Genomic DNA, 9,866 nt, shown 5'->3' with positions numbered 1-9,866 from the left:
GAAAAACCAATTTACAAATTTTACCTTCTGCTTTCCAAGCCACCGCTTTATAGGTTTCGCAGCTGTGGGAGACAGATACTGCGCCTTTAGTTTTCTCAAAAAATACCGAAGACCACTGCCGCTGCCTCGAACTGCTTGGCACGGAATCACGGGGCCGCTTCGGAGCCGTACGTCTCACTCACTCGACTGCAACGAGACGTCTGGCGAAAGCGCGGTGGTGTACCTGCCACCGCCGACGCGCGCTGGTTCTACTGCTGCTGTGTGACGTCACGATTGCTATGCACAGCTGCACCCCCCACTGGCGCGCCGGTTGCTAAGGCGGGGAGGAGGTTGCACTTTTACTTTCTCCTTTCCAAGCTTCCGCTTCATTGCTTTCGTAGCTTCAAGGGTGTCCACTGCTGGTTACAACGGGCAACGGCGACGCCGCGAAACGCAGAAACGGCCGCCTAATAGCTGCGGTCTAAAATTGGATGCAGATCATGCATGACGATAATGAATTGCAATCGTCCTACAACGAAGCTTGGCGCATGATAGCCTTAGATGCTTATGCGCTACTAAACCCAACACAACAAAACACAACATAAAATGAAGCCTTTTGAGACAATCAACTATACCTCAATTAGCAAAAATTTATACAAAACGAAGACCTTTCAGCACGGGAGATCAGAGCAAAAAAGATAAGTCGAACTAGGCAGAGAAACATGTGAAGCTTCATGGCCGTTTACTTACCCTGGATATATCCTGCCTTGCACCAGCCCAGCTCCCGTCCCCACATTGCCGGCCATGCCAAGGCTGGGTGGCTAGCTTTGACCAGCTACTTTGTGCTCGCTATGGGAAACGCTGCTGAGAACCTTGTCCAGTGAGGCTAGCCTTGCAGTATTGTTTGAGTTACAAGAGGGATCCGCTATCGTGTATTAGCCGACAGACGAGAACTAGGTGTAAGATTACTCATTAATATGATATAGCTGGCAACATACTGTAAACGAGACGAGCAGCAGGGAAGAAAAGACGAAAGCGAAGGTCGCTCTTAAATGGTTGGACTCATATGCGAGAATATGGGGAACTGGACGCTTCCTAGAAGGCTTTCAACCCAAATATTTGTGAAGACGCGTGAGAAGCATACATAAAATTATGTTGTTGGCTTGATCTGTTCTATATACAAATCGTAATGCAGAAAAAACACGGCACACCCTATTGAAAATACTGAACGTGGATTCTGCGTGCCTATCTTTGCGTGTTTATTGCCACGCACATTGTGACGATTGAGCGAGGTCGCAGAACACGAGACATATTTCACACAATTTGCGCAAGCCGAGCAAGCTCGCAAAAGCGAGACATCTGTCACATAAAGTGCGCAAGCCGCGTAAGGCTCGTACAGCAGGAGACATCCTCGCGTGATATGCGCAAGCCGGGTGGGGCTTCCAGAATGTCCGAGAGCCAAGGGTGAGTCCCAGAATGTTCAAGAGCCTTGTCTGGCTCACAGAGCACTAGACAGTGTCAAATGGAGTTACCATCATGATACCGATAATACCTTGCATGGCTGCAAGGCTCCTACATCACTGCTCAACAAGTTACGCCAATGCCCTACCTAAAGGCCTCCTCACCTGTCTGTCACTGCCTCATTCAGCATGCATGTTGTGAGATAACAAGCTTTGCAGCAATGGTGCTTCGTGGGATGGCTCTCATGTGTGTAGCATGCTTGCAAAAGGACATAGATAAGGTCACCTTAACTGGCTTTATTAATGCCACATCCCTCATGACGGGTGCCACACAGTGGCTAAACAATTTCTTCAGCTTCTCCAAGTCCAGCAGGTTGGCGTCTTGATCCAGGTTCTCACTATGCAGCACCTGCAAAAAGGTAGCAGTATATGCAAAAAAATTCAGTTAATTTGTTTTCTGGAAATTCCAGAAAAGGGCACAAGTAGTTCCATTACTGAACTAATGATGATTTCGAAAAGTATCAGGTTTGAAATACAGACATTGGAAAACCCGACTCAAGCACGCAGGCTGCTCAGCATCAAACCTGCACAAAATCTAATAACCGTGTCACACAGGCATTTTGAAGGCTTTCAAATTGCCATCAACTCAGTGACACTTGAATGCAGCTAAATGGGCATTTCCAATAGCCACAGAGTCCCTAGAACAGTGTGGACATCTATCAAGATTTTGAAATTTGCACTCAGACATGGAGCACTCGCAACTTACACTAAGGAATAAAATCAAAGCAATTTAATCGCTGAAAGAATACTCAACATGAAATGTACAACTTATTTCACTGAAAAAAAAGAAGGCTGGCCACAAAACACTGCAGCAAGCGTATTATCACTGTTGCCAATAGCACAAAAACAATGAATACCACCTTTTCAAAACTGCGTGAGTGCTACAACAGCTTCCCAGCAAAATTATCAACTGTGACAGTGGCTCCACAGCAGTTTGGTGCGAGATGATGAAATATCTCTACGGCGATCAAGTATTCTGTGTAGCAGCGGCATAACTCCCGAGTTGAAGTGCAAATCTCAAAGCTCAATCTCCCACCTTAACTGTTATCTTTAAATACATATTTAAATTCATTGCAGCGTGCTGCAGAAGTATGTGGTCAGATCATTCGAGAGGATACCTGCAAGCTATCTCAGGAGACGAAAGATCTGATGAAGAAACGCCAAAGCATGAGGACGTCTAACTTCAGAGATAGAATAGGACTAGGAGAGCTATCGAAGTTAATTATAAGTGCAAGGTAGCCAACATAAGAAAGTTTAACATGGAGAAAACCTAGCATGCTCTAAAGCATGGAGGTAGCCTAAAATCAGTGAAGAGAAAACTAATCACTGGTAAAAACCAGATGTATGCGCTAAAAGACAAAGAGGGCAATGTCATAAGCAATATGGATAAGATAGTTAAAGTAGCCGAAGAGTTCTACACAAATCTCTACAGTATCACAACGTTACAGAGAGAGGCAGTAGAGCACAGCAATGGGACACCCGCCAGTAACGAGGGAGGAAGTAAAGAAAGCCTCAGGAGCAATGCAAAGGGGTAAAGCAGCTGGTGAGGATCAGGTAACAGCAGATTTGTTGAAGGATGGAGGAGAGATTATGCTAGAGAAACTAGCCACCCTGCATACGCTTGCCTCGTGACCACGAGCGTATCAGGAGCTTGAAAGAATGCGAACATTATTTTAATTCATAAGAAAGAAGATGTCAAGGACTTGAAGATTTACAGACCGATCAGCTTACTATCCATTGTCTACAAGGTATTTACTAAGGTAATCACTAATAGACTCAGGACAACCTTCGAATTCAATCAATCAAATGATCAGGCAGGCTTTCATAAAGGATACTCAACAAGAGACCACATTCATGCAATCAATCAGGTGATAGAGAAATGGGCAGAATACAACCAACCCCAATATATAGCCTTCATTGACTACCAGACAGCAATTGACTCGGTGTAACCACAGCTGTCATGCAGGCATTGTGGAATCAGGGTGTAGAAGAGTGTTATGTGAAAATATTGGAAGATATTTATAACGACTGCACAGCTACCATAGTTCTGCATAAGGTCAGCAATAAAATTCCAATAAGGCAAGGTGTCAGGCAGGGAGACACGATTTCACCAATGCTATTCACTGCCTGTTTACAGGAGGTATTCCGGGGCCTGAAATGGGAACAGTTGGGGAGAAGAGTTACTGGAGAATACCTAAGTAATTTGAGATTCCCTGATGGCATTGCCTGGCTAAGCCACTCAGGATATGAACTGCAAAGCATGATGAATGAGTTAGACAGGCAGAGCAGAATTGTGGGGCTAGAAATGAACACGCAGAAAACCAAAGTAATGCTCAACAGTCTAGCAAGGGAACAGCAGTTCACAATTGGTAGCGAGGTGCTAGAAGTAGTAAGAGGATATGTATACTTAGTGCAGGTAGTGACCGCTGATCCGGATCATGAGAGGGAAATAACTAGAAGAATAAGAACGAGGTGGAGCGCATATGGCAGGTTCTCTCAGATCGTGAAAGCCAGTTGCCAATATCCCCCAAGAGAAAAGTCTAACACAGTTGTATCTTACTGGTACTCACCTATGGGGCAGAAATGTGGAGGCTAACAATGAGGGTTCAGCTTAATTCAAGGACAACGCAGCGAGCTATGGAAAGAAAAATGATAGGTGTAACGTTAAGAGACCGGAAGCGGGCGGAGTGGGTGAGGGAAAAAATGCGGGTTAATGAAATCCTATTTGAAATCAAAAGGAAGAAATGGGCTCGGGCAGGGAATGTAAGGCAAAGGCAAGACAACCGCTGGTCCTTGAGGGTAACAGAGTGGATTCCATGAGAAGGTAAATGTAGCAGGGGGCGGCAGAAAATTAGGTGGGCGGATGAGATTAAGAAGTTTGCGGGGATACGGTGGCCACAATTGGCAGAGGACAGGGTTAATTGGAGAGACATGGGAGAGGTTTTGCCCTGCAGTGCGTGTAGTCAGGCTGCTGCTGCTGCAGATGATGACAGCCTGAGCACACCTACAAAGTAAAACTGTGAACTCGACCCAGCAGCACTTTACTGTGTTGAAAGAGAACAGGTACAATTGAATTACTGCATTACCTTGTTATTATCATTAAAAAGTACAGGGCTCTAAGGACTTCCTAATTTACATCGAAACGAATGGTTTACAGTGAACTTTCACAGATTACACTAACAGGCACTGAAAATCCAACACAGCTGCCCAAGAGAATATTAGGCAGCCGTGCTAGCCTTCTTTTGCGCTATGCTACCTGATACGAGATTAAAATTCGAGAGCAATTTACTCATACTCTAGCAATGGGATACGTTATGCCCCAGACTGATGCAGCTGTCTTACTAAAGGCAGAGAAGCTTTCAGTGTGGGTCATGTGTGCTGTGGCGTGAACACATGCACAGGATCGCCTGCTACCATCCAAGTCCTCTGTGTACACAAATGCAAGTGCAATAGAGAACCCACATCACAAATTTGGCTAGTCTGGTCGGCCAAGCATGGGCCAGCTGATAGCACGAAGCAGCAGGTGCGACACATACCATCATCCTCAGCCTGACTAGGCCCACTGCAGGGCAAAGGACTCACCCATGTCTCCACATTAACCCTGTCCTTTGCTAGGTGTGGCCACCATATCCCCGTACACTTCTTAACCTCATCCGCCCATCTAAGTTTCTGCCGCCCCCTGCTATGCTTGCATTCTTTTGGAATCCACTCCATTACCCTTAAGGACCAGCGGTTATGTTGTCTTCCCATTACAAGTCCCGCCCAGGCCCATTTCTTCCTCTTAATTTCAAGTAGCATGTCATTAACCCACGTTTGTTCCCTCACCCACTCCGCCCCCTTTTGGTCTCTTAATGTTAGACTTATCATTTTTCTTTCCATAGCTCACTTTGCTGTCCTTATCGTTTGGCACGTGTTTTTTTCTTTGTAATAAGGCATAAAGTATTATACATGAATTACCACATGGCATCCTCCTATGACCACTAAATAATTTATAATCAAATTTCTTTCTCCTGCTGTATTTGTTTCGGTTTCGACAGCTGAATGATGGCTGTGACGTCAAAGCGAGGTTATTGGTCATGTGAGGCATGAAAAACTGCAATACAATTGGTACTTCTGGCTCTTAAGGAATGCTGGTGTCAGCGCTGTAGCGAATTAAAATGATGAAGCAGCGATTATAAGTGCAGTTTTTCCACGCCTCACGTGACCTATAACCTCTCTTTGATGTCATAGCCATAGTCAAATTGTTCACCGAAACAGGATGGCAGAAAAAGTTGATTATAAATTATTTAGCAGTCTCACGCGAATACCAGATGGTGATTCATGCATAGTAGTGTCTTCCGCAGCATTATAGAGAAGAAAACATGCCACCAAGATTAGGTGTCTATACTCTTTTAAGCTGAACTCTTTTAATTAGCCTCCACATTTCTGTCCCAAAAGTGAGAAACATGCAGGCTAAAGAAAAGATTTCAACTTAAGTACCAAAGTGGCTCTAATCACACGATGAAGCGGAAAAACTCTCGACACTTGAACAGAGAACAAATAGGAATTCCAACAAAATTTTAGATTCTTGTAAGGCTATCAAGCATTTCTGAATATTGTAAACTGCACTTTCACACATACAGTACGCATGTATGCCAAGCTCACATTCAGTAGCCCTGTTTTCCGGCTGTTATTATCACGGTCTGAGCTCAGTTACAGATTTAAAACCAGCCAAAAGATGCAACACAGGAAAAGAGAAGAAAACAGGTTGGACTATCAATTGAATTTTTTGTGAAGGAAAAGAAGGCTCGCATGAAGATGCGCACACACATGACCCACACCAGCGAAAGGCAGGACAACAAATAACTGTCACTGATATACAAGCACGTCATCTAAAAGAGAAAATTCTTTCCGTTGAAGATTGACTAATGGCTTCGCTACTCATACAGCCGTTGCCTTGGAGATATGCATCAAATACCTTACAGATTTGTTTACCACTTCTATACACCACTGAAGTGTCACAGAAATCAGGCGTACACACTGATGGGTCATCTTATGATTTACACTCACGACATTGGCACTGTAGTGCCAGATTAGAAGCTGCCTTCCCCCTAACGAGTTAGTGCTCACTCAGGAACACATTAAAGACACCTGCACATATCCCTGAAGTAGTTTCTTGCACAAGCTAGCGGAATGTGATAAACCACTTCCTGCAAGTCCTGAACCTAGTTTTATGGGATACCATACTGCTATCCCGGGTTTTAACAGCAGCGCAAAGGCCATCAACACAATGATTGGCGCAAAAATTACATTTAAAAATTTTCCCGACACTCGATTTGAACTCATGAAGTCTACACAAAGGACTCCATGATAACCGTTCTGAGGTGAATGGCAGTTCAGCCTAGCCTCTGGAATCTGTGCCAAAAAAAAACGGAGTCAGTGCATCGCAATTTATTTCCGATATCAGCCGGTGCTGATGACAATTGTATGTTTTGCTTTCTCTGGCTTATAAAGCTCCACTTTCAGAAAAAGTGTCGTCTTTGTGGTTAGGATGCGGAACTTCATCATCACAGGTCAACTTCAGCTTGCCATCAGTGTCCCTTTAACGCCTCAAAGTTGAACAATAGCTCCATTCATAGAGGAGGGCTGTGCATAAATTTCGACCACCAAAGATTCCTTAACATGCACTGACATTGCATAACACACGAGCAAATATGCATTTCGCATTGTCGAAACGAAGCCACCACAATTCAATCCCGCGTCTTTGGGCTCAGTAGCCGAACACCAATGCAGCAGGCCACAGCACCAGGTGAAAAACAAAAGAGAGCCCTTAATAGGCAACCTAACTTGCAAAAATCAACATAACGAGGGGTCACACAAGTAGCAGTGGACTAGGAAAATAAAAGCTACTTGTGTCGGAAGATGTCTTCAGTGCTTACCTCAAAAGCCTGCTTGCTTGCTGGGCATCCTAGCACCAAGTGAAAGGCTGGCACAGCTATACTGGAGAGCTTGGAAGAGGCATTGCTGGTAAAGCTATGTGGAGATTGCTGCAAGGTAAAAAGACACATTTAACAGCAGCACAGTGCAAAAAATGGACTAGAATCAAGCATGTATGGCAAAATGCAAGGCACAAAAAGGAGCCGGTCGCAGAATGGAACACGACTGTTTAACCACATTTCGAAGTGGGCCAGGCAACAAGAAATTCATAACCAAGGCAGTCATACGAGACATCACTTGCATATCGATATCCAGCATCGTTTCTACAATACATGCCACCATTCAAAAGAACAGACCACAGCAGAACGATATTTTCAGTAGAAGGCTGGTTTGCTTCAAATTCTGCATGCGTCCCTCAATTTGAAATCTGGCATGATTAGCACTGATTTCACATTCTCACAGGTATGATGAATTAATAGTGCCAATTGCAGAAAAACCACACTTTTTCCTTTAACATCAAATAAGGTATTGGAGAGGTACCTCAGCATATTTAAGTCAAAGTCAGATTTATTTGCGCCATTGGTTATAATCATGAAACAATTAAGTTTATTCTTCGTACATATTAAAGGCTCAATTACCCTTAAATTTCACTGCAACTTCGGGATTTAGGCCAAATGGAGCTAGGGCACCTGTGTGCATTTTGCAGTTGTTTGTACCATTTCAGCTCCGAGCCAAAGTATGAAAAAGCGAATGCCAAAATAGAGGCGAAAAACTTCAGAGCAATTTGTTTTTATCTCACCGTTCTGCTATTCAAGGCTCGACTACACTGGCTCGGCTATAAGTACGAACGCAGCTGGATCATACGGAGCTTCGTACCTTAAATACACAATTTATAAAAGTACAAGTGAAATACAAGTGAAAGAGGAGGAAGCTCAATCCTAACGCATACAGCTGAATCGCAGTCTACGTAGTTATACTGCTCGAGCGCTGTTACTTCAATTACAGCGTAACATGCGGCGAGAATGTAAAGCCCGGGCCGAAGATCTATTCGCGGGCACATATTCCATTCTCGGCGAGAGATGAATGGCAGTACGGCGGCAGTACGGCGCCGATATCGTGCACCCCGCGATCGGATCAGCTGTGCATATTTGCATGGCATACTGACCATGACCGTGTGACCACTGACACTACACGCGCATTCATGCCCGTGTGCCGCCAGCAAACAACCTTTCAGCGCTGCGTGCTGCCGCGATAGGCACTGCGTCTTCGCGTCTCTGTACTAGCTGTGTTGACGTGGCCAGTTGTGCGCAAAGGCTTTGAAATAATGAACAGGTTCGAAGAAAATTAACTTACCCCCAAGATGCGAGATGTCACCCGGGTAGTGGTCTCCCACCAGCTGCTCCGCCATGGAGGAAATGAGCCCCGCCGTCAGCATAGCGTTTCCAGTGAAGGCGCGCAAAGGACGACGCGCTAGCCGTCGAGCCCGCTGACGCACGCTATAAACACAGGTTTACTCAGCACCTTACCACGTTTTCGTACATCGCACCAGCGAATTTCACTGCTGTCGGCACATCACATATCGGAAGAGTGACAAATGCTCATGCCAGCGATGGTTCACGCCCTCGGCACCACAAAGGAGGACCACGATATAGTGTTCTAACATGGTTCTAACCACGACAAACGTAGCAACGCTGTCCGCCATGCTGTCCCTTCCCAGACGCTGCGTTCGTTGGCTAGCGCTTCGGCCAGTTCCGGCTTCCTTCGGCCCGTTTAGAAAGGCATCGCCTCCAGGCATTCCTCCAGGTCGTCTCTTTCGGGCTCTATGCTTTTGGGCAGTGCGATAGCAAAGGATTAAAACCAAAGGAAACTTTCGTTACAAAAATAATTAAGTTCTTGTGCACATATTAGCATTAAAAACTTGAGATATTTGTGACGCGTGGACGCATGAATATGCGTGTCGGTACATGCGTGCGTGCGTGCGTGCGTGCGTGAGTGGGCATGGTCTAGCGCGTCAAATCCAAAGCCTATCCGACATGCTGCATGGTTTCTGAGATCACCGCCGTGAGCTTCGCTTGTTTTCTCGTGCTGCTGCTGGGCGGTCTTGTGCGCCGCTGTTACTGTGCTGGAATCGCAAAAGAAGAAGGATTACCGGTGTGTGCTGCCGGTGGGCGCGCTCTCATCCAAGAGTAGTAGCAGCTCCCAATTAAGCGATCCGTCGGGGCATATGTGTTATGGATGTCTGGTCGACAACGATAATGAGGTCAGCAGTGCGGTGCCGTCGTTTGATGAGTCGAACCTTTCGGCCTATTGCTCTGCTAACTTCGTTGCAAAAATGCCTGGCTCATAAGCAGCGACAGTGGCCATTGTTTCTGTGGTGTGTTTCGATTACAAGACGGCGCCCTTCTACAGTGTGGCTTCCTTGGAAACTTAGTCGGCGGTGTGCCTGCAACG

General features: G+C 45.6%; 1 long non-coding RNA gene across 1 annotated transcript; it reads right to left on the bottom strand.

Moving 5' to 3' along the window:
• Positions 1-1,721: 1,721 nt before the first annotated feature.
• Positions 1,722-9,062, bottom strand: LOC149370194 (uncharacterized). Its single transcript, XR_016285606.1, has 3 exons — positions 8,769-9,062; positions 7,418-7,525; positions 1,722-1,848 (listed from the first exon to the last, which is right to left on the bottom strand). It is a non-coding gene; the product is annotated as an uncharacterized LOC149370194 (long non-coding RNA).
• Between the last annotated feature and the right edge of the window lie 804 nt (positions 9,063-9,866).

The sequence above is a fragment of the Amblyomma mixtum genome, chromosome 1 (assembly GCF_055824585.1).
Source record: "Amblyomma mixtum isolate Tamu chromosome 1, ASM5582458v1, whole genome shotgun sequence".
NCBI lineage: Eukaryota > Metazoa > Arthropoda > Arachnida > Ixodida > Ixodidae > Amblyomma > Amblyomma mixtum.
Note: the sequence above shows the minus strand (reverse complement) of the source record. Positions and strands in the feature narration are given on the sequence as shown.